Source organism: Lepus europaeus, chromosome 3 (genome assembly GCF_033115175.1).
Source record: "Lepus europaeus isolate LE1 chromosome 3, mLepTim1.pri, whole genome shotgun sequence".
Taxonomy (NCBI): Eukaryota; Metazoa; Chordata; class Mammalia; order Lagomorpha; family Leporidae; genus Lepus; species Lepus europaeus.
Genome location: NC_084829.1, coordinates 156,277,849 through 156,299,932, shown reverse-complemented (window position 1 = coordinate 156,299,932; position 22,084 = coordinate 156,277,849). Strand labels below are relative to the sequence as shown.

Genomic DNA, 22,084 nt, shown 5'->3' with positions numbered 1-22,084 from the left:
AATAGGAATGGTTCACTATTTTTAAGCAAACATAATCCTGAGATTCTCACATCCATAAAAAACCAGCAACATGTTACTGGCTTGAAAACAGCAAAAGGGTAAACTATAGTAAGAACCGTTTTTTGGTGTTTTTTTTTTTTTTTTGACAGGCAGAGTGGACAGTGAGAGAGAGAGACAGAGAGAAAGGTCTTCCTTTTGCTGTTGGTTCACCCTCCAATGGCCGCCGCGGTAGCGCGCTGCGGCCGGCGCACCACGCTGTTCCGATGGCAGGAGCCAGGTGCTTCTCCTGGTCTCCCATGGGGTGCAGGGCCCAAGCACTTGGGCCATCCTCCACTGCACTCCCTAGCCACAGCAGAGAGCTGGCCTGGAAGAGGGGCAACCGGGACAGGATCGGTTCCCCAACCGGGACTAGAACCCGGTGTGCCGGCGCCGCAAGGCGGAGGATTAGCCTGTTGAGCCACGGCGCCGGCCCGTTTTTTGGTTTTTGATAATGGAATGCTGAGCTATTAAAAAATTAGTCATTTTTAACCTCAATTTCTGATTTCTTTGCAGCACTATGAGCCTCTCTTATAGTCCTCTTCTGTTTAATATTCAAGACACAGCTGCCTTGCTTTATATGTGGATGCTAACAACATGCACAGGTATTATTTTAACTGCCAGTTCCATCTCTGATCTCAAGCACAGGGCTGGGCACTTAGCAAACACAAAATAAACGTGTTAGATGAAGGAAGAGACAGATTTGTAACACTGTAATAAAAGCAAAGTCAGAGCTGCAGTCAGCATGGAGAGGAAAAGACTGGGTCATGGGCCGGCGCCGTGGCTTAACAGGCTAATCCTCTGCCGTGCGGCGCCGGCACACCGGGTTCTAGTCCCGGTTGGGGTGCCAGATTCTATCCCGGTTGCCCCTCTTCCAGGCCAACTCTCTGCTATGGTCCAAGTCCTTGGGCCCTGCACCTGCATTGGAGACCGGGAGAAGCTCCTGGCTCCTGGCTTCGGATCAGCGAGATGCACTGGCAGCAGCGGCCATTGGAGGGTGAACCAACGGCAAAAAGGAAGACCTTTCTGTCTCTCTCTCTATCCACTCTGCCTGTAAAAAAAAAAAAAAAAAAAAAAAAAAAAAAAAAAAAAAGACTGGGTCATGGCCAGCTGGTCACAGGTGAGGAAGGGCCTGGGGATGGCTTTCTGGGTGGCAGGTCCCCAGCTCTTGCGGCAGAAGCCAGGAATGCTGGCGTCTCGGTCCCTGTGTTCTCCTAGCCAGGGCTCATCTTTGGGACTGGGGCTCTGCTCCTGATCTCCAGCGCCATGAAGAGTGGGTGTGTACTTGCCCTCACGTCCACTAGGGCAAATAAAACTGTTGGTAGCATGGACATTGCTCCTGTAAGTTACGTCCTGTTCCTCATTAGCTTTATGTTTTGTTTTGTTTTTCTCATGGTGATGAAAGGTTAGGAACAATGCAATGAGAAGTGGGAGGGACCTAGTCCAGGTCTGATTGCTGTGACCCTTTGCCTTTTGACACTGTTTGTGGGGACCTTTCAATAGCAGTGCCACCCACTGTGGGGGGGGGGGGGTCCTTTAAGATAACATAAAGTGGTGGGGGGGGGCATTTGCCTAGCGGTTAAGACACTTCTTGGGATGCCCACTTCTCACAGGGAAGTGCCCGGGTTTGAGTCCCAGCTCCACTCCTGATTCCAAGTTCCTGTCAATATGCATACCCTGGGAGGCAGCAGGTGATGGCTTAAGTACTTGGGTGTCTGTCACCCATGTGGGAGATCCAGATGGCTTCCCCATCACCCAGATCTGGCTGTTGTGGACATTTGGGGAGCGAACTAATGGGTGGGAACTTTCTCTGAGTTAAAAATAATAAAAATAATAATAATAATATTTGCTTAAAAAATGTCTTTTGAGTCACAATTGCTTCCACTCAATGACACCATTCTCCTTACCCGTGACCAACTGGGCAAAGCTATGCAAGGTGCATTCAGATTCAGCCCTGGCCATTCAAGCCAGTTGCCAGCTGCCCGAAACTCACATTTGTTTCTAGGACTACAGGACTCACCAGTGGGTTTTAACATTTGTATTACTTTTAGGAATGACATCTTTTTAGAGAATGTATCTGAGACTGGTACCTTAACTCATATTAAAAAAAGGTTAAGATAATAAAATGCATGCATGGTTTTTCTAGTTTACAAGCTTCTCTCCTACAATTGCCTATAATAACAGGTATTTGCTCTGTTTGTAATCTGTTGGATTGGAATTCATTCATTTTTGCAGTTACACAGAATGCATGAAAATGGGCTTCATTTTAATTCCTTTATAGCTCATGAGTACTCTTTTTCTATGACATATGAATAAAATGTTTTGAAAGAGATGCGTGCCTCAGAAGAAATAATAGTAAACAGTTCTCACAGATTCTAAAAAGACACACTGACTATTCATAGAACAGTAACTGAACTTGTCTAATTGTGCCAGGCTGCCATCTCTGATCGTCAGCAGTCCTCAGAGAGCACTGAGCTATAAGAGTGATTGGATCTGATGTCACCGCTGTGTGTGGAGCTCCCGATTTTAACAAACAGATGAGAAATGGTGGACTTAGGTAAGTAACTAATGATGCAGGGAAAGCAGTTTCTTGTGAAGCATCAAACGACTCATTTCCTGACTGCGTCTCCTCTTAGACCATCTAAAACACAGACTGCTTTGGGTAAAATTAGTCATCTTTGTGCAAATCTTCAGCAGAGGCCATTCTGAAACAGGTTCTTCCCACCCCAGCGAACAATTTATGAACCACCAAGAAACGGCTTACGACCACCCATCTCATCTGAACGTGATCTGTGTGTCGGAATCCAAGTGAGAGGCCAGCATTCCTTACAAAGCCAAACAATCCAGCTAAGAATTCTAGCTGTGCACGTACCCAGTAGCTTGTCAGTGTCATCTGATGCTGTTTCTAAAGCCGACTCAAAATGGTTAAAAGTCCCTAGAGCACTGAGGCTCCTAGAAGCCCTCCACTGCCTCTGACCGGGGATGGGGAGAGTGTGGACTGCTAAATACTTATGGCGACTCACAAAGAGCTGGCCAGACGCTTGGGAAAAGGGGATTCATCCCGGAACAAAGCGCCCACCCCTGCTCCCCCCCTCCCCTGGCGGGGGGCTGTCCTGCAATTCTACAAGGACTGCTCACCTACCAGATGGGCCCTCTGGGGCACCTGAGCCCCAGGGAAGGACTGCGGCAGGACCGCCTCCTTACCCAGGTTCCTATTCTCTCTTCTCCTCCCACCCCACCCACCGAGAAGCACCTCAGAACCTCCTGTTGGTTTGATTCCAATTTAAGAGCTTTCAAATCCTAAACCTACACTGTTCCTTTTTCATGGGGGATGACTGGGTTGGATGCCGTGGGAGCTATTAGGGTGGCGGATCTGCCAATTGCAGGTTTGCTTACAGAAGAATGGAGGAGAGGGAGCTTCTCTTTTATTGCCATATCCAATCTGGCAAAGAGGCAGGCAACATCTATTTGCTCACTACAGGCGTACGTGTCTGGATTTTTTTGAAGGTTTTTTTTTTTTTTTTTCCCTTATTACAGTATGATGGAATACACAAAACAGTATTCCACCACACTGGGCGGAGAGTCAAAAATCAGTGCTACCAAAAAGCCACTACATTACCAGAGGCTTCTTCGGTTTTCTGTTTAATAGAGAATCTGTGCATACTTTTTTATTGTATGCATTTTTACAAATTTTTGAAGACTCCCCCTCATATGCATGGATTTCAAAATTGCTTTGCACCAAAATAAGCATCTTTTAGTTCCATTTTCCATGAAAGTACCCTTAAATATATATTATATTCAAAATATACTATAATCCATTTGATAGAAAATACAGCCAGAAACCCAAAAAAGCTTAGGGATGATCCTCAGAAATTATCTTTAATCTGTATTGTAGAAGGCATATTCAAAAAGACTTTGGCATTCAAAAAGTTCAGTGAAACACAGAAAAAGGGGCTGTTCAAACAAAGACAACCACAGTGATCAGAGAGAGGGTGACAGGCTGGAAATCTCTCTACATCTGTCAATATGGCGACACAAACCGCTCGACCACGAGGCAAAGCTGAGCCACGAAAGATGCACTAAGCTACAAAGCAAAAATAAATGACTAACAACCAAAATTAGTTTCAGTTTTTATTATGAACGTCCAAAGTGACAGCATACTGTGAAAGTGTTAGGTTCTCATTGATTAAATTTCAAGAGACCACAGACTACAGCATTCCAAGCACTTTAATTTTTGACAGAGCCAAAACGAATAAAAGAATGATAAAAATATTCTTTTGGGTGAAATGAGTGCTCATACTTGATTTTTTGTAATTTTTTTTTCTCCCCTGCAGGTATTGTGAATACTGATAGATTTCCAAAACACAGATCCTGGTCTGGATACTTGCAACATTTTAATCATCTCTGCCTGAATTCGAAGCTAATAAGAAATGTACTTATAAAGTATGTTTACGATACTATGCAATCTGCCTGTTCATGGTCATTTCCTTACTCTCCTTCAAGGCTTCTGGTCGACCACCTGGGCACCTGCTATTTGTAATAACAGGACAGGAAGACGGGAGTGAAACACCCGGAAGACAATTCTGGCTCCTAGATTTTCTCAAAGCTGCATTAATTTTTTGTTTGTTTGTTTTTTAAATGAAAGTGTAAGATTTTCAAAAGTTCGAGAGCATCCAAGGAGATAACAATCATGGACAAAAGCCGCCAGTCAAGAGCTCCACAGTCTACGCGCATCATGTTGGAGACCACAGCCCTGGTGGGCTAAAGCTATGGTCCTGGTAATCTGTAGTTTCAACACAACACCGGCTTCTCTCCCTGAAGGCCTTCCTTGCCATCCTTCCTTTTGTCACTGGTACTGGACAACGCTACAGATGGAGTTTCTTGCCACTGATATTCCAGCCAGTCCTGGTCCTGCGGAAGTGTGTATCTCTTACAGATGCAATACTGTTCGTCTGAGTGGATCCTCAAAAAGAACAATTATGAACTAGAAACTCACAGAGTTTGTGTTTAAAATTTATAAAATTAAACCTGCTCCAACAGGTAATACAGGGAGGCACGCTTGCAACCTCTGGATTCAATCACAAACAACGCCTGAGAGCACACAGCCTTCTCAATAGGGAATGGCGGGTTCCTTTTAACGCTTCCTTAACCAAGATCCGATGTGATGCACATTAGAACTTTGAAGCACGTCATTTATTTCTACAAGGCCTGGGACACGGGAGGCTGCCAGGACTTCATGCATCATCTTGCCTGTTGACAAAAGGAACAATAACTGGTCATCACCGGTCAACGGAATAACTTTTCTTAGTTTAGTTTAGTTTTTTTTCCAAGATCAATCCTAAAGAAGAGACGGTGTCAATACCACAGCCAATGTTTCAATGTTTGATGGATTTCTGTTCTCTAGAGTGCCATGTCTTCTTCCGGAACTGCAGGGAGACTAGGACATGCAGGGGCCATTTCTCTCCTGAGGCCAGGAGAGAGCCCAGTCCTGGGAGGTGGTGGTCCCAGGCTCCGGATGTCACTCTGCCGGTGACTAATGCAGTCCCCTAAGCTTGCTGGCCTCATTTCCTTCAATATACAGCCTAAGGGGACTTCAACAGGCGATGTCTTTAAAAAAGGCCACCAACACTTAACTTCTAATGGGTCCGTGAGCCGTCACAGCTCCTCACAGAGCACAACCAGGTACAGCCACTTTGGTCCGTGGCAAGGGTCAGGCTTTCCAAATTCCTACACCTGAGGGTGGGGATGGGGAGGGGTGGTGGCTATGGTCCTGGTTCAGCACAGCACTAAGAGCTGGCTGAGCTTGCGGAGAAATCTCAAAATATCCATTAGTCTCAGAAATCAATTAAACTCTTCTTAAGTGATAGTGTGATAATACCATGTAAGACTCTGAAAATACCCATTTCCAGGTTTTTATACCTCTTGCCATCTTAAGGTCTAACAAGTCTCATTTTTTGGTTCTTGCTGGCTTTCTTAAATTAAGAGTAATCATATAAAAGCCAAAAAATACATCAATACACATAACATGGAAGCATTCTGTAAGAATCATATAGTTCAACTAGTTGGACCAGTTTAAGTAACTATGTCAACTATCTTTACCAAGACACACAGCTGGTGAGCGGACATGGGACCTAAACCCAGAAAACCTGACACTTAGACTGAAGCTTCTCACCCGGATGCTGCACTGCCTCACCACACCTCTGTTAAACAGACAATGCATCGGGACTAGGAAATTTCCTGCATTTTTGTCACAGCTGCCAAAGACACATCCGGGAATTAGACTAAATATTCAGACATTCTGCATGGTTAGTTCTCATTACCAACACGAACACAAAAATTGCAATAATTGAAAGACTGTACTTAGCACTTTTCACTTGATCTTTATGCCTCTGTGGCTGGTAAAACTCAGACAACACAAAAACAACCATTATTAGTTATATTATTCTCCATTGCACCACGACATATTATTTTATCACATATTTTTAAGGCATTCTGGCTGTCACCCAGGACAAGCACACTGGTGAGTAATTTTTTTTTTCATCTTTCTACTGTGGTTTGGCACAGGGGCAGACACAGCTTATGTGAGAGGCATCAGTGATCCACACTGATCCAAAAGCGGCACCAAGACTATTGATTGCTTTGAGCTATTCTAAGTGTTTTGCTAATAGTTTATCCCTAGAACTTACGAGCTGACTTACAAGCTACCCATGCAAGATAATGAAGCCTCAGTCTGTGGGTGCTCAGAGACCCGGTCTTAAATCCAGATAAGATTTGCCAGCCTCTAACAGAATAGGGCTGTGGTAAAGGCACAGAGGCCACCACGGGAAACAGAAAGAAAAAGAACTAGATTTGCTCCAGTTATGGGGTGGGGACAGAGAGCGGTCAGCAAACGCACACACAAGGATTTGTCCAACACAGACCACATTGGCTCTTTGTTGCCAAATAAGAGAAATTAAGTATTTCTTTCTTGACAAGGAACTTGAAACAGTCTATAAAATTTATTATGGAATCCTGACAAGTATTTCTATGACCATGGTTTTCTTAAGTGCCTAATGGCATTGCTACAAATGCATGTGACATGATCCATCACTGAAGAAGGTGGACACTAAAAGTAAGCACCAAGTCCCCAGGCAAGGAAGAGTCCAGAGGCAGCAAGGAGAGCACGGGTGCAGCTGCATCTATTGGAAGAGTGCTTACAATGGGGGACTTGGCTTCTGGGAGGGGCAGCTGAGATGGGGCCGCTTCGGTGACCTGGTCAGGGCCAGGAGCAGGCCAGTCCAGACCGGGAATGGCAACCAGGCCTGTTTTACTCCTCACGTGTTGCCTCTTGCTCCTACCCCTGCAGGTTCATGAACACATTATTTCTTATTCCCCATCTCTGCCACATCGCATCCTGTATTAAGTGCTTTATAAAGAAGGCCCTGCAAGACCAGAACCATCTCCACAGACAGAGAAACTGAAGTTCTAAGTACCATGCCCGTTGCCACAGGGGGAACAGCAGAGTGGAGTTTCGAGCTGGAGACAGAGGAGGAGAGCGCAATTTCATCTGCTGGCTCACTCCCTAAATGCCTGCAATGGCTGGGACAGGGCCAGGCCAAAGCCAACAAGCCAGAGCTCAATCTGGGCCACCCACATGGATAGCAGAGACCCAAGTATTCCAGCCATCATCTGCTATCTCCCAGGGTGTGCACTAGTAGGAAGCTGGAATCAGGACTGGAGCCAGGACCTGAGCCCAGGCCTTCGGATGTGGGACACAGGATTCTACGAGGTGTTTCAGCCGTTGTACCAACCACCCCCAGATGAGCTTCAAGTCCGCAGTTCCCGTTTCTTCTCTGGGTGTATCACTTCAGCACCTACTGGACCACTGAGCAGAAGCGCCTCTGAATGCCGCACCTGTGGGATCACACCCAGCAGGAGCTTCTGCATCGAAAGCCTACTCACAACAACACAGCCCCTGCTGCTCCAGGGAGCCACGCTGAGGGACACCACAAACAGCAGGGCTCACTCCAAACCCCATAAGGAGCCGCTGTCAGGGGTCACGATCCCCGGTGATACTGGACAGGAGTTGACAGTACACAAAGAATGGGACGTCCAAAACCCTATAGCGGAAACATGGTGCAACAGATAAGGCTTTTTTGTCTTTTAAACAAATCGGAGAAGCAGCAGTGCCTGCAGGGGAAGTAATGCCTGCAGGAAACTCAAGGTTTTTGGGCCAGTTTTCTGCATCACATGCTGCTGTCAATGATGCACTTGCCGCTAGTACCCTTAGTGTGGAAAAGCACAGGTCTGGCCGGCGCCGTGGCTTAACAGGCTAATCCTCCACCTTGCGGTGCCGGCACACTGGGTTCTAGTCCTGGTCGGGGCGCCGGATTCTGTCCCAGTTGCCCCCTCTTCCAGGCCAGCTCTCTGCTGTGGCCCGGGAGTGCAGTGGAGGATGGCCCAAGTCCTTGGGCCCTGCACCCGCATGGGAGACCAGGAGAAGCACCTGGCTCCTGATAGGCACGATGCGCCGGCCGCAGCGGCCATTGGAGGGTGAACCAACGGCAAAAAGGAAGACTTTTCTCTCTGTCTCTCTCTCACTATCCACTCTGCCTGTCAAACAAAAAAAAAAAAAAAAAAAAAAAGGGAAAGCACAGGTCACTACAGTCACTGTTTTATAAGACTGACTCCATGAAGGCAGATGGGAAGGAAGGTGGTCCTTCTACAGAATGGCCGATTGGGAGTCTGGGCTGCCAGGTAACTTATGACAACATCTCTGGCTGAGCTAAACAGTTTGGCAAAGTAGAAAAGAACAGACTTCAAACAGTTCATGGGAAATAAAATTAAAACGTTAAGTTTATTGGGACAGGCTTTTCGGCACAGTGGCTAACATGCTGTTTGGGACATCTGTATCTCATATGAGAGTGCTTGGGTTCAAGTCCCGGCTCTGCTTCCAATTCTAGCTTCTTGCTAATGTGCACCGTGGGGAGCATTAGCTGGTGGCTCAAGTACCTGGGTCCCTGCTGCTCTTGTGGGGAACCTGGATTGCGGGGTTCCCTGTTCTTGTGGGCAACCATGGCCTGAACCTGGCCCTGCCCCAGCTATTGTGGGCATTTGGGAGTGGACTAGTGGATAGGAAGTCTGTTTCTCTGCCTTTTAAATAAATTAGAATTTAGAAAAACAAAAAGAATAAGCTTATAAGTGCAAATAATTTTGAAATCCACAAGTTTTTCATAATATGCATTTTCCATGAATCTGTTGAAGACCCCTCATATATTCATCAATCCCACTTGGCAGCTGAGAAGACCGAGGGTCAGAGAGTTTAAATGACGTAGCCAAGATGACAAACCTAGAAGAGAGGTGGCATAGGCTAGATTTCAAGCTAAGTGTGCTGGATTCCAGAGTGACACGCCTTCCCCAGAGACCTGAACAAAGCAGTGTGGCCAGCTGCGGCAGAGCCCGGGGTCCTGCTGTGCAAGAGGCCTCAGCCACGCCCAGCACCGCAGGGAGGCCCAAGCCACTCCAAAGCAGCCCAGCTGCAGGGACTGACACAGCACTAACTCCCACGGTCCAGTCAGCATTCTTCCTCCTTCATTGACTGTCATTTCTAAATTAGGGTGGAGACAGCAAAGGCAGAGAGGACCCCAGGTAGAGACAGAATCAGCAGGGAGGCTCGGGCCCTCTTTAATCACGCCTCACTGCTCCCCCCAACCCTTTAAATCTCTTTTCAGAGCTGCCAGTAACCAGCCGAGCAGAGGACTGGGATTCTGACATCTTCCTCTTCCACCGTTCCATTCTGCACAAAGCGCAGAGGTGTGTGAGGACGAAGCCAGGGGAATGTTTGCCCAGGGGTGACTGCTTCCACGGATCACCCGTGGGCCACACAGGAAGGTGGCGCAGCAGCTCCGAGGACTCAGGATGTGTGAGGTCCTTCCCAGCACACGTTCAGACCCGAGCCCTGGCCAGCCTGCCCTATCGTGTGAAAAAGAAGCTGCCGAGGTACCAGTGGATGCCAGGCCCCAACCTGCCTCATCCAGCGGATGGGTTTGGTCCACCCACACGGGCACGGGACAGCTGGCACAGGCCTGCAAGTGTGTAGACGTGAGTTCACGGAATTTGCTAAATGTTCTGCTGTTCTGTAGGTAAAAACCTGCTTAAAGTGTGTGGAGCTCAGTCCCACTGGATTACAACTATATGCAGGCATGGCTTTCCAAGAATCGAGTCTAAGAATAATTGGAATAAAATAGCGGCGATCATTTCCCATCGGGGCATTCACTCTTATCATGGGACCTGCCCAGGGCTCCTGTGCTAGGCTGAGACCACACTCCCTGCTTCACGTTCAAAGGTGCACCCTGCACGCCACCTTTGAGGGTTCCCAAAGAAGCTACTTACTCTACTATAAAAGAAAAGAGGCATCGTTATCAGGGCCAAAATAGACCCCAGAAACGCAAGGAACAAGATTACAATTTCCGTCTTTAGGGCACTTCTCGGAACAAGCTCAGAGGTTCCACATTCGCTCAGATCCATACAAAGATTGTGAATCAAGGTGACACTTTGCCTCTTGGTCCTACAATGTCCCTTATTCATGTAACTCAAATATCTCAGATACTATACCCTCAAGAATTACGTCACTGGCCACGAACGTTCCAAACACAGTGAAGACTTCTGGATGACAGAGGACTGAGCTGTTTCCTTAGGTGCTGGAGTTCATCATGGGTGAGCTGGTGGAGGGAGGCTCAGGGACCCAGGGCCTGGCTGAACCCCCCAGCAAGCCCATCTATGCTGCAAGCCCGTACTGGGCATCAGACACACTGCGTTTGCAATGCTGTGATGCCTCAGCCGTGAGGTGGAGATGAATGCCAGCACTGAGGCCGTGAGCGCTCTTCTCCCTCCAGCAGCCCTGGGGATGGAGGCGGGCAGCAAAGGTGCTCGCTCCTGCCTGGTGTCACAGGCTGAGGCTTCCGGCTCCCTCTCCCTGGAAGGCTCTGGCAGCCCAGACCCCATCCTCCTCCCTCTGTGCCTCTGGAACAGCCCTCCTCCCATCATCTCCTCCTCCTTTCCTTGACCATGAGCTCCTCCGTGATGGAAAAAGTGAATGAAGCAGGCCTCGACCTCCCACCTTCCCCACGGATCACGGTGTCAGTGACTGCACTGGCACCCAGCCCACGCCTCCTGGCCATTGCAGTCAGGATGCTCCCTTCTCCACCCTGCTCCCCAGCCTGCAAAACCAACCACACCTCCTCCTTCCACCCCCACCTCCCAGTATTCTCTGTCTCTCTCTGGGCCACTCCTGTCCACAGGAGAGGCTCATCACAGGCAAGTAAGAACCAAAACACCGGTATCCAAAACAAAGCCAACATCACACTCCTGTCAAGGGACAAGAGAAAAACCAAGAACTTATGCTCACAACGCTCAGAGATCTGTACCCAAGCTTTGCCACAATGGGTGAGCTGTCTTTGGCTGCACATGACCTGGCAGTTCAGCACTTCCTCACCTTGAACTTTGGGGTTGGGGGACAGCGTATGAAGCAGTAAGAGAGACTGGAAAAGAACAGGTGATGAAGGCACCCGTCTAGGACCTACCTGACAACACACGGCCAAGTTCACAGCTGGGAACCAGACTGCAGGCCCCGCAAGAGCAAAGCCAAGGTCTGAACTTGATTTTGAAAGATCCTGACTCCTAAGCATGGTGCCCTTGCACGAAGGACCGAATGAGTAAAAGGGAAATGATACTAAATGACATTCACATCTCGAAAGACCAAAGACTACTTGCCACACCTTAATCACTTTAGATGGATCAGGCGAGGCCGCCTGAGAAGTCCGTCCCACTGCCAATGGGCTCAACTCCACCGTGCAGAGTCCTTTAGATTGGGGCTGACGCTAAGTTCCAATGGATTCTGTATGAGGGCTTGCTCTGACGGCCCTCCTTTTGGCTTAAAGGTTACACAGTCTGACTTTGGGTTTCCAAAAGCAGATATACTGTGACATTAATGCATGGCAGGCCTCATGACTCACTGCCTTCCAGTGTTTTCTGGAGGCTCCAAGCATGCTCTATCAGGTGGGGCACGTCCAGTCTGCAGGCCTCATAAGGACCACGAAATCATGTGGTCTGGCCCTGCCAAGGCAACCACAGGCAGGACTCAAAGTTCAATAAATCTACAGCCGAGTAATTTTTAAGTTGATCATGTTATAAATTTCCAAGTGGCCTTTGGCAGTAAAAAGGTTCCCCACTCCTACTAGGACATTAATGAAATCTTATTTTTGGTGCACTGGGAGAAGTCTGTGTTTAAAGAAATCCTATTGTTGACTTCTTTCTCTTTTCTTTTTTGTAAGGCGAAGGAGCTGTTTGAGAAGTGCACAATCATTCATTTAAAATCATTTTTGATTTTCATATATCCAGTTTGCTAAAAGCAAACTCAATCTGGCATCTTCAGCTGTCTTCACCACTGAATTGGAGAGGCTATATGGCTGCCCATTCGAGCAGATGCTAGTTTTTTAATAGTTGCAGAAGCTAATTTGCAAACTGAATGAGTGGCAGAGAACTGACATGCCTCCGTCAAGGCCATGACAAGCCGCACACTCTCCTCAGATGCCGGAAAACACAGTCCAAAGGAAAAGGAAGTGCTGGGAAACCCGAGACAGGACCAGCCACCTGGGGGCTCTGGGAGACCGCCTGTTCCGAGCCAGGACCAGGTTCTGGGAGACCGCCTGCTCCGAGATAGGACTAGCCACTGGCGGGCTCTGGGAGACCACCTGCCCCAGGAGGGGCAGAGCCAGGAGAAGCACTTGCAGGGACCCAGGCTGGCCAGCAGGCCCAGGTGCCCCTCTCAGGGGACTCACTTCTTCATTTCTCATGCAGATGCTTTATCAAATGGGAGTTGGCTGTTATAATAATAATAAAAAAAACCCGAACTACTAGTGAAAATACAAGAAGAGAAGGACGACTATTCATCATGTGCATTTGGAGTGGCAAGAGCACCAACTGCTTCAAGCCTGGCTCAACAGCTAGTCTGAGTTCTGCATGTTTTTCAGTTCACACAGTCTTTTTTTTTTTTTTTTTTTTTTTTGGACAGGCAGAGTGGACAGTGAGAGAGAGAAAGGTCTTCCTTTTTGCCACTGGTTCACCCTCCAATGGCCGCTGCGGCCAGCGCATCTCGCTGATCCGAAGCCAGGAGCCAGGTGCTTTTCCCGGTCTCCCATGGGGGTGCAGGGCCCAAGGACTTGGGCCATCCTCCACTGCACTCCCGGGCCACAGCAGAGAGCTGGCCTGGAAGAGGGGCAACTGGGACACAATCCAGCGCCCCAACTGGGACTAGAACCCGGTGTGCCAGCGCCGCAAGGCGGAGGATTAGCCTGTTAAGCCACGGCGCCGGCCCATTTCACACAGTCTTGCACGCCTGTGCTCAGCACGGGACCGGACAGGAGCGGGGCTGCACCTCCATAAAGTGGGCACAGTGCAGAGCCAGCAAAAGCATTAGGGCTATGTTTACCTTCAACCACAAGTGGGCACACTCTCCTAAGACTCCTGTCCCCTGTAGCATGCCTACCAGCCACTGAGCCTGGGAGTTAAACAGCAGTAACTGTGATGTTGATGAAAGACCATACTGGAATTGCATGTCTTAAAAAAAAAAAAAAAAGCAAAAACCAGTTTTCAGGAAGGCTTGGTATCATATTTTAACACGATGATAGAGAACTCCAGACATGCTCCACATGAATGAGCCACGAATGGCTTTTCTCTTCTATCAGCACAGCAGTCACAGGAACGTGTGCTTGGGCAGATCCGAAAGTGCAGATCAGAATATGACTCGATTTAAAAACCAAACCAAACCAAACACGGGCTTTTTGTAATCATATTTCTGACGCCCTGGAGGATTTAGGATAAGTAAATCTCTTCCTTTGTGGTGTCTGGGAACCCGCTGTGTGCTGCCTTTATACTCCATGCAGAATTCCATCAAAGGCTCCCAAGGTGACGTGACACGGAGCATCCCAGAACACAGCTCACAACTCTCTTGGGCAGGGCACCTGCATCTCATCCACCCGTCTGGAGCCCTGTACCTTTTTACAGAGACCCTTAGAGATCTGTGAGGAACACACCCCAGGTGAACAGCAAATCCCATTACAGTACGGAACCTCCCTCTTAAAATCAGCATTCAGTGATGAGTCAGAGGGGCCGAGGGGATGCGAGGATGATGGCGGTCACCAGCTCAGGGACGCGCCCCGGCCACCCGGCCCTGCAGGTCACATTTGTGCCTCAGCAAAACTCCCGGTCAGGGGCCGGCACCGTGGCTCACTTGGCTAATTCTCCGTTTGCGCACCAGCATCCCGTGTGGGTGCCGGGTTCTAGTCCTGGCTGCTCCTCTTCCAGTCTAGTTCTCTGCTGTGGCCTGGGAGGGCAGTGGAGGATGGCCCAAGTGCTTGGGCTCCTGCACCTGCATGGGAGACCAGGAAGAAGCACCTGGCTCCTGGCTTCAGATCGGTGCAGCTCTGGCCGTAGCGGCTATTTGGGGGGTGAACCAACGGAAGGAAGACCTTTCTCTCTCTCTCTAACTCTACCTGTCCAAAAAAAAAAAAAAAACTACAGGTCATCAGATTTGGCTTGGACTTGCTGAAACCATAAATGTTGGAATCAGGAATGGCAAGGTTTGCAAGCACTAGTTTGGATCAGCTTCCTGTTTGCTAACTGCGAGGGCCCAGTGTATAAGACACAGGAGGGCAAAGCAGCTTGGGGTGGGTCAGGTTCGACCAGGCCTTTAGGGGCCCTGTCTGCACAGCCTGAGAGGGAGTCTGGCAAGCCACTGACGGCATCTACACAATTTTTGCTTGGAAAGGTGCATTCTGATAGGGTTTTAAGCACTACCAATGAGCTGGTTCAAATTAGGGGCCGCTAGCGTCTACCCATGGATCCACCCAAGGCCTCCAGAGACCTCCCAGGATGACACTTCTGCCTCTGTACTCTTCTTCAAGCTCTGAGTTGTGAGTGCATTTATCACGTGCACCAAGTGACACACAAACCGGTGAGGCCCGTGGGCTCCCCGTGACCCAGTGGAAGCTGACACCCAGCACCATCCGCACAAGGGCTACAGAGCAGGGTCACAAGCCGGGACAGGGCTGGGTGTTCCTGGCTTAAGTGGCTCGGCGGGGAGACAGAACTAAGAAAGCAGAACTGCAGCAGGTCCCAGGACAACCGGAGCACAGCCCTGACTGCAAACTATTGATAAGAAACTGCTGCCGGCGCCGCGGCTCACTTGGCTAATCCTCCGCCTGTGGTGCCGGCACCCCGGGTTCTAGTCCCGGTTGGGGCGCCGGTTCTGTCCCGGTTGCACCTCTCCCAGTACAGCTCTCTGCTGTGGCCTGGGAAGGCAGCAGAGGATGGCCCAAGTGCTTGGGCCCTGTACCCGCATGGAAGACCAGGAGGAGGCACCTGGCTCCTGGCTTTGGATCGGCGCAGCGCGCCGACTGTAGCAGCCATTTGGAGAGTGAACCAACGAAAGGAAGACCTTTCTCTCTCTCTCTCTCTCTCTCTCTCTCTCTCTAACTCTGCCTGTCCAAAAAAGAAAAAGAAAAATGTGGTACACAGCGAGACAATTCTGTTCATTCTGAGACACGGCCCATTCACCAACGTTCACAATTCAGGCCTCTCTTTCACGTCTTGCAAAGGAACTGCTACTTACTTTTCCCACCGCCTGCTACATCCAAAGCCTCTGCTGTGTGCTCGCTGGCAACTTCAGAGAAAATACTTCTGGCTCTTGGGACAACGTGATCCAAGGCCACTTCTCCCTTTCCTGAAAGCACAGCTTGAACTTGGCAGCCACAGTGCTGGCGAAGCCAAATCTGACCGTAAACCTATCCCTGCGGCGGCGCAAGGACACGGATGTCTCACCTGCACCAGGTGCTCTGCCTCAGCCCTGCTTCGGACCTTCCCACAGCTGTTGCTAATCCCCTCTCACCACGAGGACCAGGCCCAGTTAGGTCAACTCCTTGATTCCTGCAGCTGGGAGGGGGCAGGGCCAACATTTGCACCCAACTCCTCAACAGAAGACACTCCCTACCGCTCCACATCCCGACCCTGGGTCGGGCTCCGTCGCACTGTAGTTGTTGAAGGTTTTGGTCCAACTACAGGCTGGGTGGGAGGAGCGTGCAGGTGCAGGATGAACCCAGCCTGACCAAGGGCTCCATTATCCACTATTAGGTCTGTGCTGCCTGCGAACCTAGGTAAGGAAATCATCTTAAAGCGACCTCATTGCCTTTTCATTCTCTCTGGAATTATGACAAGGACAGCATCTCTCTCCCTTTCTGCAGCCTACTCTTTGGGACAATTTCCCGGAGACCGAACAGAGCAGCTCTTTGGAGAGGGCATCTACACTTTGCGTGGTAGTAGCTGGACGGATGGGGATATAGGACAGGGCACCAGAGGGCGGTGCGCGGAGGAACGGCACAGGCAGGAGGCAACCCACTACCACAGAGAGAAAATAAAACTCCAGGGCCCAGGGCCGGGCACAGGGCCCTCACGAAGCATGGGCTTGCTCTGCCCTGAACAGGAAGCACACGCACGCCTCAGGGGCCTCAACAGTGTTGACAGTGGGTATGTGAGTGGAAACAAAGGACTCGCATTTTAATTATGGTGTCTACTCATTTACTTATTTAAGGAGACAAATGAAATTCTAGGTGCAAGTACTCCAGATGTAGTACATCTAGCAAATACAAATAGATAAGAGGGGCCAGTGTTGTGCCACAGTGGGTTAAGCCACTGCTTATAACACCTACATCCCATACAGGAGTGCTGGCTTGAGTCCTGGCAGCACCACACCCTGCCCAGCTGCTACCTGCTAATCTGTCTGGCAAGGCAGCAGAAGATGGTCCAAGAGCTTGGGGCCTCGCCACCCATGTGGGAAACCAGGACTGAGTTCCTGTCGCCTGGCTTTGGCCTGGCCCAGTCCTGGCTGTTGCAGTCATTTGGGGAATGAACCAGTGAATGAAAGATTTCTCTCTCTCTCTGTGTGTGATGCTCTGCTTTTCAAATAAATATTTTTTTTATATTTATGTATTTTTTTATTTTTTTTTTATTTTTGACAGGCAGAGTGGACAGTGAGAGAGAGACAGAGAGAAAGGTCTTCCTTGGCCGTTGGTTCACCCTCCAATGGCCACCACCGTAGGCGCGCTGCGGCCGGCGCACCGCACTGATCCGATGGCAGGAGCCAGGTGCTTTTCCTGGTCTCCCATGGGGTGCAGGGCCCAAGGACCTGGGCCATCCTCCACTGCACTCCCTGGCCACAGCAGAGAGCTGGCCTGGAAGAGGGGCAACCGGGACAGGATCGGTGCCCCGACCGGGACTAGAACCCGGTGTGCCGGCGCCGCAAGGCAGAGGATTAGCCTAGTGAGCCGCGGCGCCGGCTTAAAATAAATATTTAAACCTTAAAAAATTTTCACGAAATATTTTTATGAATATATCCAAAATATTGCATAGGGCGTAATTATACTAAGAGTTATTTGTTCCATGTCTGGAATTCAAAATGAGCTAATGTCTTGTATTTTATCTAGCATCCTCCCAGGGGGCCCAGGGGGTGGGTACCTCAAGGACCCTGAAGTAGCATGCCAGGTTTCTTTCCATAGCAAGAATGGTTTTCAGGTGTGTATTCTTTACTGCTTGTTCCTAATTGCAAAAATATCCCCTTCACAAGTCCCATCATGCAGCTGTCGTGAGCTTACGTCTGCCAGGTACTATTGTAGGAGCTGCAGACAGATACGAGAATGGAGCCTCCCCCTGACCTTACTGGACTGACCCTGCAGTAGAGAAAACAACAGGACAGGGAGCAGAGCGTGCTAGAAGGAAAAACCGACAGGAGTTGGGGTGGGACTGTTCCAGATGGGGTGACTGTTAAAGACAGGGTAATGAGAGCTTGAGGGGTGTGCCCAAGTGAGAAAGGGAGGTGGATGAAGAGAGAGGAGGGAGGTCACTGACATTTGCACTGGAAGCTTCTGGAATTTTCTAGTGGGGAAAACAGAGGCTTCAGGCCAGCCCTGCGACCCTTAACGTGAGCACAGGGAGTAAGGAGGGCAGATCCCACACTGCGGATGGCCTGGCCTTCCGGGGTGTGTCTGGAAGGCTGACTGCCCACAGACCATGTGAGGAAGGCGAGACCGTAACCTGGAGAGCTAATTTGCTCTCTCCCTATCAGCAAGGCATGCTGGGGCAGGGGGAATGCGTGTGGCCGCCCACGTCAACGTTTCCTGCCCCGGTCACTCGTGGCTCCAGGGGACTCTACTTGGGAATCTGGCCCCTGTTCAAAAGGACAAGGACGCACACCTGGCGCTGGGCTGCAGGGACTCTGCCCAGAGGCAGGCGCCGCCCATCACGCGTCCCTGGCAGCTCTGGACCAGTGCCTGGACTTCCACACGGAAGTCACATTTCTGATAGTGAGGGAAAGGCCTCTTCAAGTTTCAAGATAAGGGTAAAATGTGTATGCTCTCAACCTAGCTGGGAAAAAAACCTTTTGTTATTTTTAAAATATTAAAAAAAAAAAAAAAAAGAAAGAAACATGGCTTGCTGGAACCTGCAAGAACGCTCCGTTCTCTGGCACCCGGAAATGGAGATATGCAAATCAGGCCTGGCAGTCCCACCCTTCTCTTCCTGGGACCTGTCATTTCAACCCAGCTCCTCCCTGCAGGATAGTCACGGTTTCGTGGAGTGAATGAGGGTGAAACGGACGCCGTGTTCACCCGAGACCACCGACCCAAACCTTCCCCGGTGGAATCGCCGTGAACAGCTCGGCCTGTGCGCCAGCCACACTGGATCTGCAGGTGACGGTCTGAGGGACAGAACTAGAGTCACAGCATCTCAGGGTCCAGGAGGGCTTCCCCGGCATCACGCCAGGGGTCTACTCGGACCCCTGGGCTCTCTCCTGCCTTCTCTGGCAGCCGCCTTCGTCTGTCTGGCAGGCGTTTTTCTTTCTGGACAGTACAGTCACTAGGAAGCTCAGATCTGCTATATCCCATCCCTCAGCTGCACTTGAGTTATTTTAAGCCAGTGGCCAAACACCCTCAGATGTTCTCCAGGGTGAGCACAGTGAGCCTCAGCAGGCCCGAGCATCCGGGTCATTCTCCTACAGACACACCCCAAATCTGTCCCTCAGTGAACGCAAACTAAGACTGGCTCTGACATTTCAGCTGTGGTCCAAGCGTGGCGGACGGAACAGCACTGTCCGGGCCTGGCACCTATCTCAAGCCGGAACCAGGTTCTTGTGCAGGGAAGCCCAGATAACCACGCAGGCCTGCACTGCCGCTGGTGTCCCCACCTGCCCCGGGGGCACTGTGCAGCAGCATCATCACACCCTGCACTTCGAACAGCTGAGGTTGGGACCCAGGCACCCAACTGTCTCCATCTTCACGTCACCTGCAGGTTTAATCGGCATGCCAAGCATCCATTTCCTCGCTCAAACCAGTAATAAATAAACTCGAGGTGAAGTCCAAGCTCAGAAACCACTCCGTCTCATCCCAGCCTCTCTTCCAGTGGCCCTGTGACAGCTGGCCAGAGTGCCCCGAGGATGAAGGGCACCCCGGTCCCTGCTCCTCAATCCGAGGCAGCAGGCAGGTGAGGGGTGTCTCCACCTGGCCTCGACTGGCAGTCGGCAGTTTGAGTGGGCTGGGCTCCCAGCCGGCGGCTGCACTGCCTTCCAGCCTCTGACTCCACCCTTTTCACAAAGAACTTGCGTGAGTGTCTCAGACTCTGATAGAAGCCGTGCACATCTTTCTCACTTGCCACTGAGGAAGCCCGCGTTCCAGGCTGCAATGATTTTTCCTGGCAGGAATGGCTCTGGGTGAACCCGTGCCAGCTCTGCTGGGGCACAGGAACCCTTCCTAACGTCGACACATCTTCTCATTAATTCTTTTCAGCGCCTTGCTGGGAATGATGACAAATTCTAGGGAACGACCCTGGTCTCTGCTTGGAAACCAAGGCACTTGCCGCGTTCGCCTGCTCAGAGCACCAGCACTGTCTCCTGTCGCCACAGCTCCGGGTTTGCTGTGCCCAGGAGGCCAGTCTGGAAGCTCTTCTGGTTCCCAGGGACGTCGTTTTTCAGGGCCACAGGGACTCTGAGAACGAGTGGGAGCCCCCTGACTACCTTCTCGCCTGTGCTAGGCTTCATCTCCTGCTGAAGTGAAGCTAAGCCGCTTCCCCTTACTCACACAAGGCCACGGGTGCCCGCGCCTCCTCCCCATCTCTTGCTTTTTGCTCTGAGTGATGCTAAAAAAAAACAAAAACAAAAACAAAAACAAAAAACCACAACCCACTGACCGCACAAGCCTCATCTCAGATCTGCCGAGAGCCTCCTGGTCCACCTGTCACGGTTTTCCCTACTTCACGCTCATCTTAGGCATCTTTCTCTCCTGCCCCCTCCTCTGGGATTTGGACCCCTTATACAGTGCTGAGTTGATGCAAGCGTCTCCTCCTCTTCTCATTGGGATCATGCGCCACTTTCCTTATGCCAGCTGGGTGCCACCACAGGGTTTATCACTCCTTTGAGTCAGCTTTCCGGTTTGCAATTGTGTTCGTTGTCTCTGAACTCTGTGAAAAGTACCAGCTGTCCTTAAAGCCACAGGTGCACAAGGCCACCACATACTGTGCACAGCACATTCTTCATACTGGTAACTGCTGCTTGTTCACCCTGCGCTCTGCTGTGAGTCCTGCACATCCCATTCACACGTTCAGTAATGGTGATAGACACCCATTCATGCCACCCTCTGCCTCTGCCTAGGATTCCCATCAGCACCCCGGACATGCAGGGAGTGTTATCCCCACTTTTTTTTTTTTTTTTTTTTCAGAAAAAACTCAAAGAGGAGGAGCCTGGCCCAAGGAAAGCCTCTGAGTAAGGGGCAACACTTCTGGGGGACTCCAGAACCCATGATGCTCCTCTGCCCCACACTATCTGGGATCCTTTAAAATGGGTTTCTACCTGCAATGTTTTATTCTTTATGGCAGACAGAATTCTTCTATACTTTTAGGAATTAAAAAAGTGCTGCCTAGATTTAGGACTATAATTGACTTTTCCCCCCGTACTTAACTCTTATGTGATTTTTAAATGGTATTTATTATTTGGATGATTTAAAAACTAGAATCATAACAACAGAAATAGAATACGCATAGCCTGAGGCCCAACTGTATCTATACAATAGGGCAAAGACTCTCCTGTAACATTTCACAAGAGTTTTTTTTTTTTTTTTTTAATTAGAAAGAAGTTGTTTTGTGAAATTGTGACACTTCCTGATAGGAATTTTATTATAAAAAATAGGACGAGATAGACTTGCTTATGTGTTAAAGAGGCGTCCACCAGGTGAGGTGGGGGGTGTGTGTGGGCAGGCCTGCATAAACCTCTCCCACCATCACCGGTGCAGGGGACCACGGCTGACAGGTTCCCTCCGTGCTCCCACTTTGCACAAAGCCCTGTAGATGTGGCTTTGAGTCTGCAGGTGGACGTGTCCAGGGTCGCAGTCTCGCAGGCGTTCTGTTTACTGCCCCTGCCCTGCTTAGCTCCTACAGGGAAGCAATTAGGATTAATGCATCTGGGTATGGAGTGGACTGGGGCCCGTGTGTCTTAGTAAATTCATTACCTACCTAATTAATATGAATACTTCGGGAGTTTTCCTAAAAATACTCCAACAGTAGATGTGGGTACTTCAACAACAGTTTGTGGAGAATGCTTAGTATGAAAAACTACACATGAATTTCAGATTTTTTTTTTTTTTTTTGCACCAAAGTAAACATCTTTTAATCTCATTTCATACAAAGTTTTGGAAGTTCCCCCTGTATTGATTATGTGGGCATTGCACAAATCTCAGATGCACAAACTGGAAACACGGTTCTACAGGAGCATGGACCATCCTGGGCATACAGAGAAACCCATCCAAGGTCACAGAGTTAGTTAGATAAGAGAGTCAGGATGAAAATCCAAACTCTGCTTTCGTAAAACTGAATTTAATCTAGATTATTCTTAGATAATCTACTGAGGTCATTTAAATGGCTTAATTCTAGTCAAGGCAAGTTTCCATCCGAAATCAGATGTTTCTGGAATACGGTA

At 49.7% G+C, this 22,084-nt stretch overlaps 1 protein-coding gene across 3 annotated transcripts in view; it reads right to left on the bottom strand.

Moving 5' to 3' along the window:
• Positions 1-22,084, bottom strand: part of SCAF8 (SR-related CTD associated factor 8) — a 229,752-nt gene that overhangs the window by 50,347 nt on the left and 157,321 nt on the right. For 2 of the 3 annotated variants that reach the window (XR_009865531.1, XM_062186966.1), the window contains one exon: positions 4,147-5,286. The exons of the other annotated variant lie outside the window; for it this stretch is intronic. The gene's annotated coding sequence lies outside the window, so the exon portion shown is untranslated. Of the gene's footprint in view, positions 1-4,146; positions 5,287-22,084 lie in introns of those variants that run through there. 3 annotated transcript variants of the gene reach the window in all.